This window comes from Paramormyrops kingsleyae, chromosome 1 (genome assembly GCF_048594095.1).
Source record: "Paramormyrops kingsleyae isolate MSU_618 chromosome 1, PKINGS_0.4, whole genome shotgun sequence".
In the NCBI taxonomy this organism is placed as follows: Eukaryota; Metazoa; Chordata; class Actinopteri; order Osteoglossiformes; family Mormyridae; genus Paramormyrops; species Paramormyrops kingsleyae.
In genome coordinates this window covers 49,830,902-49,843,695 of record NC_132797.1, presented here as the reverse complement: position 1 = coordinate 49,843,695, position 12,794 = coordinate 49,830,902, and the positions used below count along the sequence as shown (strand labels likewise).

The 12,794-nt window shown below is 41.7% G+C and overlaps 1 long non-coding RNA gene across 2 annotated transcripts; it reads left to right on the top strand.

Annotated features, from left to right (window-relative positions):
- Positions 1-242: 242 nt before the first annotated feature.
- On the top strand, positions 243-4,941 carry LOC140578811 (uncharacterized). 2 transcript variants are annotated; one of them, XR_011983082.1, is made up of 4 exons: positions 243-388; positions 932-968; positions 1,258-1,578; positions 1,801-4,941. It is a non-coding gene; the product is annotated as an uncharacterized lncRNA (long non-coding RNA). The 2 variants fall into 2 exon arrangements; XR_011983084.1 differs by lacking the exon at positions 243-388 and having other exon boundaries at positions 902-968.
- Positions 4,942-12,794: the final 7,853 nt, after the last annotated feature.

The window sequence follows — 12,794 nt, the reverse complement described above, 5'->3', positions numbered from 1 at the left end:
CGGGTGTTGCTATAGTGGCAGAGCTGGTTACTAGGGAAATACTGATTGCATTATTTAAAAATATATATATATACTCAATAAAAATTGTACATGTTTTTAAAAATCCGAAATTACAAACTGTTATATTATTACTATTTTACCAGCATTTTTTTCTGTTTTAGTTATTTTAGTTTTATAGATCAGATGTCCGTTACCGGAGGTTATGTAATTCACTACGAAGTGCTCCAAGAAAGTGAGGTCAGAGCCCGTTTTCTGTGAAGGTTCAAATATTAGCTTGGTGAGTCAACTACGGAAGACGTTTCTTTGATTTTAAGTTCATAATGGAGTATCGAAAATACCTTACCACGGGTGCAGCAGTTCCCTCGCGAACAGCACGTCGATGGAAAAGGTAAGTGCATTATGCAGCTAACTTTAAAAGACTTTTGCGTGCTTAAGACATAGTTACCTAATTAGTAATTATCACTAGCTAACTTGAACTAGCAAGCAAGCATCCCTCGATTATTATTATCCGTTTCTGAATGTTAAATTTGGAAAGCTTAAGAAAACGGGAAACTTGAGTATTATTGACCTTTTCCACATTTCATTCATGAGAATTGCTTATGCATAGGTAGGCTCAGAGCTCTGGGTATGTTTAAGTTTATTGTAGCTGTGCAATAAAAGAACATGTAATGTTAAGCAGGAGAACAAAGTATGAAGCATTAATTTGTCAGTGTGTGTTTGTACTGAAGGGTGCTAAACTATATTTACACTACAGCTAAGGATAGTTGGTTTTCCAACAATGACTGCAGTCCCCACAGTTTATCTCCACCGCCTGTGAAATCAGAAATATCGCGCGTTTTTTTCCGTTTAATGATGATTTTTAAACCAATAATAAACAGTCAAGCTTAGTGTTAAAATACAATGGTCAGTTTTTCTTATTTTCTTCTTTCAGGTCGGTGGCATGTCCAGGCTCCCCAAGGAGAAAAAAAGTAAGTCACTTTACATGTGCATGCCATGAAATTCTGTGTAATTCTATGATGATATGTGTCAGGATTGCAGGCTACCTGCTACCATTCTATACCATTCTATAAGTCCAAGTTAGTTATAATGTCATCTTTACAGTGTATTTGCAGTCTAGCCCGAGTTCAGTCATTTTAAGTTGCCTTGTTATTCTACAAAAAAATCGTGTGTTATCTGAGATTACGGAAACATGTCGAATTGAAATACTGCCTTGAAATGATATTCATCATTTTCATCAATATCGGTTTCCTATTTCAGGTATGTCATTCTGCTGTTAACCTAAGTGATCTTGCACGTACCTCCTTTGATCCTGGTCCTGTACACGTCTCCTGTGATCCTGCGCTTGTCTCCTGTGGTCCTGGTCGGGCACTTGTCTCCTGTGATCCTGGTCCTGCATGCATCTCCTTTGATCCTTCAGTCGTCTCCTGTGATCCTGGTCCTGCATGCATCTCCTGTGATCCTGCAGCCGTCTCCTGTGATCCTGAGCTCATCTCCTGTGATCCTGCAGCCGTCTCCTGTGATACTGTGCTCGTCACCAGTGATCCTGGTCCTGACTCTACACTTATTACAAGTATATCGGTAAATGCTAATAGTGGAGAGTAAATCATTACTTTTAGTCACATATTAACATATTTTTGCTTATTTGTGAAATCTCAACAAACCTGAATGCTAAATGCAAGTTTATTGAATTCCTGCCTGTACTTTATAATAGTAGTAAGATTAATAGACATACTTTACCATTGCTATTTAGTATCATTGGCTGAAATAAAATAACATTTTATATTGCTTTGTGTGTTGCAGGTCTGTGAAGAACCTCCCCTCTCATTCATACCACCAGTCTACCAAGCCTCTACAAACACTTCCTGTGCAAATATGCAGGAACGGCAAACTGCTACTGTCGAGGATACAAGAAAACAGCATGAGTTGCTACTTCTTGCTTTAAAACTCAAGCATGGACTGACCAAGGAAGCTTTAGAAGACACACTTAAAGTTGTTAATGTAATAAGTCAAAGGCATGCTGTGTCATCTACCAAACATCACTTTTACAAAAATTTTGATGACTTAAAAAGAAATATTCAGTTTCACTACATATGTGAGGGATGCACAATTTCTGTAGACATTGAGGGAGAAAAAGTGGTTTGTCCTAACTGTCAATATTCTTGTAGTGTAGCCGATCACATGAAACAGGGGCACTTCTTTATTGTTTTTCCACTCGAATCACAGTTGAAGAATATGATGGAACAGGAGGAACTCTTTAGCCAGTTGACTAGGCCTAACAGAGGTGCTCACTCTGGACCACTGATGGATATCACCGATGGTGAGCTTTACAAGAGGGTTAACAGAGATAGTGAAGGCCAGTCTGAGCATCATGTCAATCTCACACTAACCTTTAGCTGTGATGGGGTACCTGTGTTTAAGAAATCTTCTTACAGTATTTGGCCACTTCTCTATATAGTCAATGAATTACCACCTGATTTGAGGGCAAAACAAGTCATGTTGTCAGCCTTATGGTTTGGTTCATCAAAGCCAAACTTTAACACATACGTATCACCGTTTGTGAAAGAATGCAATCAATTGCTTACTCATGGGTTTGAGTGGACCAATGTAAATGGTATTCGTGGTCAGTCCAAAGTATTTCCTTTGGTTGCAGTATGTGATTCTGTTGCAAGACCGATGGTTCAGAATTATAAGCAATTCAATGGAGAACTTGGATGTTCATACTGTTTACACAAAGTTACAGTGTTTGAGAAGGGGCAAGGTCATGTACGGGTCTACCCTTTCCAGTCTGATACTGAAAGCAGAAGTCATAGTAGCAGCCAAGATTTTGCTCGAGAGGCTATAAAAATTGTACTGCTGTGAAAGGAGTGAAAGGACCATCTGTTTTGTCCTTGATTCCATCATTTGACCTGATACAAGGTTGCGTACCTGACTACATGCACGCCTGTCTTCTTGATGTTGCAAGGTCCATGACTTATATGTGGGTTAGAAGTGAAAACCATGAAAACCCATGGTATGTGGGAAGGTGTATCCAAGTGATTGATCAAAAACTTCATCTTATCCAACCACCCTCCTGTGTTTCCAGAGTGCCTAGATCACTGCAAGAGAGAAACTATTGGAAGGCGCATGAGTTGTACATGTGGCTTTTCTACTATAGCATCCCTGTGCTTAAAGGGATCTTACCTGAGCGGTATCTAATGCACTGGGCACGATTTGTGAAGGCTTTGGCATTACTTTTGACTGAAAGTGTCCCCTTGCAACAAATTCAGGAAGCTGATATACTGCTTAGGAGATTTGTAATTGAAATGGGTGATCTTAATGGTATACAGAACGTGTCCTATAATGTCCATCTCTCTCTTCACCTTGCACAAAGTGTGCAAAACTGGGGTCATTTATGGGCACATTCAGCTTTCATATTTGAGTCGTATAATCACAATCTGCTCAAAATGATCAAGAGCACACAAGGGGTCCCTTTGCAGATTGCCAAAACCTTTCAGTTACAGAAGGGTCTGTCCTTGTATGCCAAAAAAGCACTGTCAAATGCATCCTCTGAATGCATTTCAGCCTTTGAGAACTTAGTCAGTCCTACACACACCCAGAGTGCAATAAGGTGTAAAGAGGTCATTGCACTTGGAGGCAGACATGAGAAAGTAAGACTTGAGCAAGATGACTACCTTGCCCTCCACAATGTAGCTAATCACATAGACAGAGAACTTCTTGTCAGTTACCATGACAGGGTAGTAATTAATGGTGAAGTTACACACTCTAAAAGAGATTCAAGAGAGAGAAAGAGAAACTCACATGTTGTAGTCCTCAGAGATAAAAGTATTTTCAGTGTTGATAAGTTTGTTGTTGCAGACTTGGGAAGTGGGGTACACTGCTATGCCATAGGACATTACTTTGAAACAAAGCAGCACCGGTTTATTTGCTTCATTGTCAAACCCACACCACTTTGTTGCTGTTGGCAAAAAGTTGGGGCATCTGACAGCTGTTCCAGCTGCAGTTATTCAGAGAAAATGCCTCTTTATGAATCTTCCGAACCTGAATGTTAATTATGTCTTTATGTTTTTGAATCGTAATGAGTTGATGAATTGATAATAAAATTGAAAGGGGTCATAGAATGGAAAACACTTTTTACCCGAGCAGACCAAATGGTGAAATCATATTAATCTTTTTTTTTTTAAGTTTTTTTTTTAGTTTTTTCAGTGAAATGCGAATTGATGGATAACCTCCTGAGACCCAAGGAAAGACGTGTCCTTCAATTTAAGTTGTCTTTGGAGGAAATAAGACATCTTACAATTTAGATTTTTTCAAATTTATTTTTATTTTTAATTTCACAGCATGTCCTTTTTAGTGCACAACAGGAATAAATACGTTTCCTAACATCAGTGAAAAGAGAGATGCAAAAATAAAATGTCCACTACAATGGACATAAATGAATGAGTGGGGTCTCAGGAGGTTAAAGGAATATTTTGGAGTAAAATGCTTCATAGGTCAGTTTTTGGCTGGTTGGGGGTTCATACGTTGAGTTGGTACCACTCAAAAATTAACCAATGAAGCATTTTTCTCTAGATTATTCCTTTAAAAAGAATAATCTGACTACCTTGAAATGAAATGTCAATAGGTTGAAGAAGAAGAAGAGCATATGTCTGATATCTATAGTGGAGTCCTAAATAGTACATGTCTGAATGTGGAATGTCACTTAATAGTTAATAAGAATATTGTTTGTACTCGTCAAAATGTCATGTAATGAAATGCCATTTAATAATAATTATTAGGAATATTGTATGTACTTGTCTGAATAATTTAAAAACATCAACCTCAAATGCCAATATTTAAAAAGTACTGTCTTTACATCTAAATACCTTGTAATGAAATGCCTATAGTTGGAGATTGTATGTCTGTATTGTGTGAATACAAAATATAGTATTTTTAATACAATAATGCAGTGTTTTCTTTGTCAGTTTTGACAAATACATCCACAAAGTACCATAACCGTATGCCACAGCTTTAAAAAATGAATCAGTATCACATGCATGTATGTTTACATACATGTATTAAATAAGTGGAAAACAAATATGTATTTTACATATTTATACTAAAAGGTGTCCATATATGTGATAAACCAATACTATACTGTACTATGTGCAGATATATGGCATCATATATGGATAACCTCAAATATTTTATTCACGTTTATACCCATAAATGTTCATATATGTTACAGGCAAACATTATATTCTCAGATAAGTCAAATATATGCATAGATATATGTCATACTATTTAAAATATAAGTACATACACTCACCTAAAGGATTATTAGGAACACCTGTTCAATTTCTCATTAATGCAATTATCTAATCAACCAATCACATGGCAGTTGCTTCAATGAATTTAGGGGTGTGGTCCTGGTCAAGACAATCTCCTGAACTCCAAACTGAATGTCAGAATGGGAAAGAAAGGTGATTTAAGCAATTTTGAGCGTGGTATGGTTGTTGGTGCCAGACGGGCCGGTCTGAGTATTTCACAATCTGCTCAGTTACTGGGATTTTCACGCACAACCATTTCTAGGGTTTACAAAGAATGGTGTGCAAAGGGAAAAACATCCAGTATGCGGCAGTCCTGTGGGCATAAATGCCTTGTTGATGCTAGAGGTCAGAGGAGAATGGGCCGACTGATTCAAGCTGATAGAAGAGCAACTTTGACTGAAATAACCACTCGTTACAACTGAGGTATGCAGCAAAGCATTTGTGAAGCCACAACACGCACAACCTTGAGGCGGATGGGCTACAACAGCAGAAGACCCCACCGGGTACCACTCATCTCCACTACAAATAGGAAAAAGAGGCTACAATTTGCACGAGCTCACTAAAATTGGACAGTTGAAGACTGGAAAAATGTTGCATGGTCTGATGAGTCTCGATTTCTGTTGAGACATTCAAATGGTAGAGTCAGAATTTGGCGTAAATAGAATGAGAACATGGATCCATCATGCCTTGTTACCACTGTGCAGGCTGCTGGTGGTGGTGTAATGGTGTGGGGGATGTTTTCTTGGCACACTTTAGGCCCCTTAGTGCCAATTGGGCATCGCTTAAATGCCACGGCCTACCTGAGCATTGTTTCTGACCATGTCCATCCCTTTATGACCACCATGTACCCATCCTCTGATGGCTACTTCCAGCAGGATAATGCACCATGTCACAAAGCTCGAATCATTTCAAATTGGTTTCTTCAACATGACAATGAAACTCAAAGCGACAGGTATTTTAGGAACTGTAGCGACCTGGATTGATAACTGGTTAACGGATAGGAAGCAGCGAGTAGTTATAAGAGGCTCAATGTCACAGTGGGCCTGCGTTCATAGTGGGGTACCGCAGGGTTCAATTTTAGGACCACTTCTGTTCCTAATTTACATAAATGATATAGACACCAATATATACAGTAAACTGGTGAAATTTGCAGATGACACCAAGGTGGGTGGTGTAGCAGATACTGAACTAGCGGCTCAGCAGCTACAGCGGGATCTTAATTTAATTAGTGACTGGGCTGACACCTGGCAGATGAAATTTAACATAGACAAATGTAAGGTACTCCATGTAGGGAGCAGAAATATAAAGTACAGGTATTTTATTGGACCTACTGAAATAAAGGTAGCTGATTATGAGAAAGACCTTGGTGTGTATGTTGATGCTTCCATGTCTCATTCTCACCAGTGCGGGGAAGCAATATAAAAGGCCAATAGGATGTTGGGGTATATCTCCAGGTGTGTGGAGTTGAAGTCAAGGGAGGTAATGCTAAGATTATACAATTCCTTGGTGAGACCTCACCTAGAATATTGTGTACAGGTTTGGTCACCATATCTTAAAAAGGACATAGCGGCCTTAGAAAAGGTGCAGCGTAGGGCCACAAGAATGATTCCTGGTCTTAGAGGAATGTCATACGAGGAAAGGTTATTTGAGCTAAATCTGTTCAGCCTCAAGCAAAGGAGACTGAGGGGGGACATGATCCAGGTCTATAAGATTCTAACAGGTTTGGATGCTGTTCAACCGAATAGTTACTTCAGCATTAGTTCAAATACAAGAACTCGTGGCCATAGGTGGAAATTAGCGGGAGAACATTTCAAACTGGATTTAAGGAAGCACTTCTTTACACAGCGTGTAGTCAGAGTATGGAATAGTCTTCCTGATAATGTAGTGCAAGCTGAATCCTTGGGTTCCTTTAAATCAGAGCTAGATAAGATTTTAACAACTCTGAGCTATTAGTTAAGTTCTCCCCAAGCGAGCTCGATGGGCCGAATGGCCTCCTCTCGTTTGTATAGTTCTTATGTTCTTATGAGTTCACTGTACTAAAATGGCCCCCACAGTCACCAGATCTCAACCCAATAGAGCATCTTTGGGATGTGGTGGAACGGTAACTTCGTGCCCTGGATGTGCATCCCACAAATCTCCATCAACTGCAAGATGCTATCCTATCAATATGGGCCAACATTTCTAAAGAATGCTTTCAGTACCTTGTTGAATCAATGCCACGTAGAATTAAGGCAGTTCTGAAGGCGAAAGGGGGTATGGTGTTCCTAATAATCCTTTAGGTGAGTGTATATGGCCATATATTACATTTTTGTATGGGGAGGGTGTTGTGAGTGACTGAGTATTAATTTAAAGCAGGTGATCGGTGCAGTGAAAGCAGGGCGAAGTGAAAAAGACATACAAAGGGGCACGCGGGTAAGGGTATGAGTGAAAGACAGAAAAACGAAAACATTGTTAGTACTGTAGCGCTACGGAGACTGACGGTAGTGTATTTGTTATGTTATGACATAACATTAAATTAGCGAATTAACATGTATAAGGTAAATTGATGTGAATGGAAGAGGATTAGGGAAACAAAGAAAAATATAACGGGTTCTTATCTGGAATGTCGTTAATATAACCAGGGAGTGATGTTTGGGTCGCGGTAGAGTTGCCCATCCACGTAGAGCCGGTCCACGGCGATGACAGCTTGGGAGCCCTTCTGAATGGAGCTGCGTCGGATTGGGAACAGAACTTTGCGTCGCTCCAGGATCTCTTTGGGGAACTGGTCGTTTACGCCAAAGTCCGTTCCTTTCAGTTCCCTGCCGCGACTCTTCACCTGCTGCTTCTGCTTGAAATATCCGAACTTAGCCACGATAGGACGCGGTCTCAGGGCACCAGGCCTCTTAGCTCCCAGCCGATGGACTCTATCAAAGCAGATGTTTTCCACAGTGTCCTCCGGAAGCTTCAGGTGGGTCTTGATAAATGTTCTAACAGTAACTTCTGCGTCCTCTTCAGCAGATTCTGGGATGCCTGAAAACATCAGGTTATCTCTCATGCTATGGGCTTGGAGATCGATGACAGTCTCTTATTTTTTTATTTTCTTCATTTAGATGAGCCACATTCTCAGCTAGAGACTTAACGGAGTCCCGTAGTGAGGCATTTTCAGCAGCGAGTGTTTCCACCTGTTGCTGGTGTTACCCTCCCCAACCTAGGGGTGTCAGGGAGAGGTGTGTGTATTTTCTTAGACCCTGCCGGTGGCTCTGTGGTTGAGAACAAAGAGGCACAAAACTTTAGCTGGCGCTTAGTTTGGCTGCAAGATTTAATCTGCATCTCAATTTCAATTTTCTCACATAATGGCATAACATCACATAACATACCATTACATTTATCCCAGAGCCAACAATAGATCCATTCTTAAAATTATCCTAACAGTACTTTACCTCATATATTCAATAGCCATATAAACATACACAAATACAGTAAAATAAACCAGAACGGTCAGTTAAATAACCCTTTAATAGGTCTGGCGCTAATTATGAAACCATCCCTCATGGCTTTAGCGTGTTACTGCTATTCACTCGCAACAGGTCTGTTAGCTTAGCTTTACCGTATATGGCTACACATCGATCCATCCCATTACGGCAAAACCGCTTAATTATGCACTTTACACGTTCTTTACACAGCTTCCCAACAGTATCCTATCTCACTCAAAAATATCTGCATCTCCCTGGGAGGAATTTTAACCCACCTGTGGTTGAGAACAAAGAGGCACAAAACTTTAGCTGGCGCTTAGTTTGGCTGCAAGATTTAATCTGCAGCGCTGGCCTCTATGGTGTTTTAGGGTTCCTCCCTGGCGGTAAACGCCATCTAGTGACCTGTCACGGTACTGTCCCTGACATTGTGTTTACAGTAGAGCACCAAGTAAAATGAATTTAATACTTAGTAAATTCTAGGAAAATAGAAAAAAAATAAAAAATATATTGGGATGTCTGATTTTAACTTAATACATTCACGAACTGTACTACTCTGAACATTAAACTTATTATTTATTTATTTATTTTTTAACCTTTTACACTCTCCCCTGTTTTTTTTTTTTTTATGAATGTCTCCTGACATTTGTCGGTATTCTGAGGTATGTGAATCAGTATATCATGTTAATATGCCTGGGTGTAGAAGTTGTAGTAATAAGGGTGTGGTTGTGTGAAGTATGGGAGTGGAACACCTTCAAGGGAACTTGGGGAAGGGTAGCTTAGCCGAAGAGAGTTCACCCCAGCATTCCACTGCTGATAAGATGGCTGTCCTAGTGTGTTATAAGTGAACATCTCTCTAGGCCTTGCTGTCCGTTGAGATCTCCTAACCACTTCCGCTTCCACTTGATTTTCATACTCATCTGCATCTGGGTCCTCTTGTGTCCTCTCGTCTTCGACCACCTGACGTTCCACCTCCACATCCACAGAGTCCTCCCCCAATCTGTCCTGTGCCTGTGGAGCATTCCCCATGTGATCCTGTGTTGTAATTTCATCACTGATCAAAGGGTGAAACTCATGGCCTGTGGCTTTTAGTCTTGACCCAGTTGGAAGAGGTCGTACTGTTTGGTGATGTTCTGTCCGTTGAGGTCTCACCAACCTGTAGCATGGAATTTGGCGAACATGGTGGTAAATATACTCTTCATCAGAGTCTATGTTGTCTGCGTTCTGTTCCTGCATATTGTGAATAGTCTGTTTTTCTTTCTTTGCTTTTTGTTTTCTTTTCTGGCACTGTACAGGGTGTGCTTCTTCTAGTGGCAGCTCATTAACTGGCAGCAGTAGGTTTCTGTGAAGTACACGCAGTGTTTTGGGACTTTTCTCCGGTTGTACTTTGTATACTGGCCCTTCATCAATCCTCTCCACCACACGGTACACTACTTGTTCCCAGTAAGACCGCAGTTTGCCCGGACCACCTCTCTCTGTCATGTTTCTCACCAGCACTCGGTCGCCTGGGTGAAGAACAGCTCCCCTAATAGTCCGATCATACTGACTTTTCCCTTTCGCTGAGGACTTATTACTGTTGTTTGTTGCAATGTCGTATGCCGTACGCATCCTCTTTGCCCATTTCTGCGCATATGTCTGTGGATCACTTGTCTCAGCATTTCTTTTGGGTGGGAACAGTAGATCAATGGGTAAGCGTGGAGGGCGGCCATACAAGAGGAGGAAGGGAGAAAACCCGGTGGCTTCATGCCTTGTGCAGTTGTAGGCATGAACAACATGAGGTAGGTAATCTTTCCACTGACATTTTTTTTCCTCCTCCAGGGTGCGCAGCATCTGAAGTAGTGTGCGGTTCAGCCTCTCCACAGGATTACCTTGTGGATGGTATGGCGTGGTGCGTGAATGACAAATACCAGCCAGCTGTTGCAACCTGCTGAACAAAGTGTTCTCAAACTCTTTTCCCTGATCGTGATGGAGTTTTTCAGGATATCCAAAACGAGGGATGAAGTCCTGGAATATCTTATCTGCAGCTGTCTTCCCTGACTTGTTCCTCGTCGGGTATGCTTGAGCAAAGCGTGTGAAATGGTCGATAATAACAAGAATGTACTCATAGCCCTGACTTTGCTCAAGGTGGAGGTAGTCAATGCATATTAGCTCAAATGGACTGCTGGTGGTGATGCGTCCCATAGGAGCTTTCTGTGGAAAATTGGGACGTTTCTGTTTAATACAGGCACATCTTTTGTTGACATAATCCTCGACTTCCTGCTGCATGTTGGGCCAATAGAACCTCTCTCGAGCCAGATGAATTACTTTCTCAGCGCCAATATGGCCCATGTCATTGTGCAGGCTTTTAAACACCAAGGGTTTCAACTGTTCTGGAAGGACCAGCTGTCTAGTTTGTTTAGTCTGTCGATAAAGAATCCCATCATCCACCTTCAACTTTTTCCATTCATATAGCAGTCTCTTTGTCTCTTTTCTCATGTTTCTCTTTTCCTTTTCATTAGGAATCCAGTTTTTAAGTATCAATTGGATGACGTCACTAATAGCTGAATCTCCTTGTTGTCCTGCCTTGATGTTCTGTGGTGTGACACTGGAAATGCTGTCAAGTGGTACAGCACCTGATTTCTCACCATCCAGCTGCAAAGCAGCCACCCAAGGCACATCATCCTCTTGGACTGCTTTGCTCCCTTGCCACACTGCAGACACAACATCTGGCGGTACACTTCCTGTGTGTTCTTTAATTCTGTCCTGAAGTTTAACAGGGCACCTTGACAGAGTGTCGGCATCGGTGTTCATCTTTCCTGGCCTGTACTTGATGTCAAAATGGAAGTCAGCCAGTTCACCAACCCACCTGTGGCCAACAGCATTTAGGCGTGCTGTGCTCAGGACATAAGTCAATGGGTTGTTATCAGTGTATACTGTAAAAGTTGTGGCGTAGTACAAATAGTCTCGAAACTTGTCACAGATAGCCCACTTGAGTGCCAAGAACTCGAGTTTTCCAGAATGGAGGTGGTAATTTTTCTCAGCAGGAGTCAGAGTTCTTGAGCCATACCCAACGACGCGTAGTTTGTTGTCCTGACATTGGTATAGTACTGCTCCCAAACCATCATTGGACGCATCCGTGTGTAGTATGAATGGGAGGTCAAAATTTGGGTACGCTAGGATAGGGGGATTAATCAGCATGTCCACTAACTGGGCTACAACGCTCCTGTGCTCAGCTGTCCATGTGATAGGTGTCTTTGACGGCAACTGGCCGTTGTCCCCCACCTTAACTCTGCCTTTACTGCTGCGTGACTGGTGTTGAGTGTTACCTCCATCAATGTTTGCAGGTTTCTGCAACAATTCAAACAGTGGTCGAGCCAGCCGGGAGAAGTCTTGGATGAAGGAGCGATAATATCCCAGAAACCCCAGCAGGGACTTGACATCTCCAACTGTGCGAGGCTCTTTGGTTTTTAGTGTCAACACTGCTTCCAAATCCTGTGGGTCAATCTTCACTCCTTCTCCAGACACCAGTCGGCCAAGATAGCGAACCTCTCTTTTAAACAACTCACACTTAGTGGGTCTTAATTTGATGCCATGTTCTCTCATGCGACTGAGGACTTGCCGGAGGTGGTTTACATGGTCCTCAAAGGATACTGAGTAACACAGTACATCGTCCAGATAGGGAGCACAGCATTCATCTCTAATACCTTCCAGTACCCCCTCCATGCACCTCTGAAATGCTGCGGGTGCATTTGTCAAGCCAAAAGGAATCCGTATCCATTCATATAGCCCCCATGGTGTACTGAAGGCCGTGAGGTGTCTGAATTCCTTGCTCACAAATCCTTGATGGTACGCGCTTCCTTGGTCCAGTATGGAGAACCATGTGCTGCCCCCCAAACTGTCAAGAAGGTCTTGGATTCGTGGCAGGGGGTGACGATCTGGGATAGTCTTTCTGTTCAGCCCTCGAAAATCCACACACAGCCGTAGAGTCTGGTCCTTTTTACGGACACACACAACTGGTGAGGAATAGGGAGACACAGACTTGCGGATCCAACCTCGATCT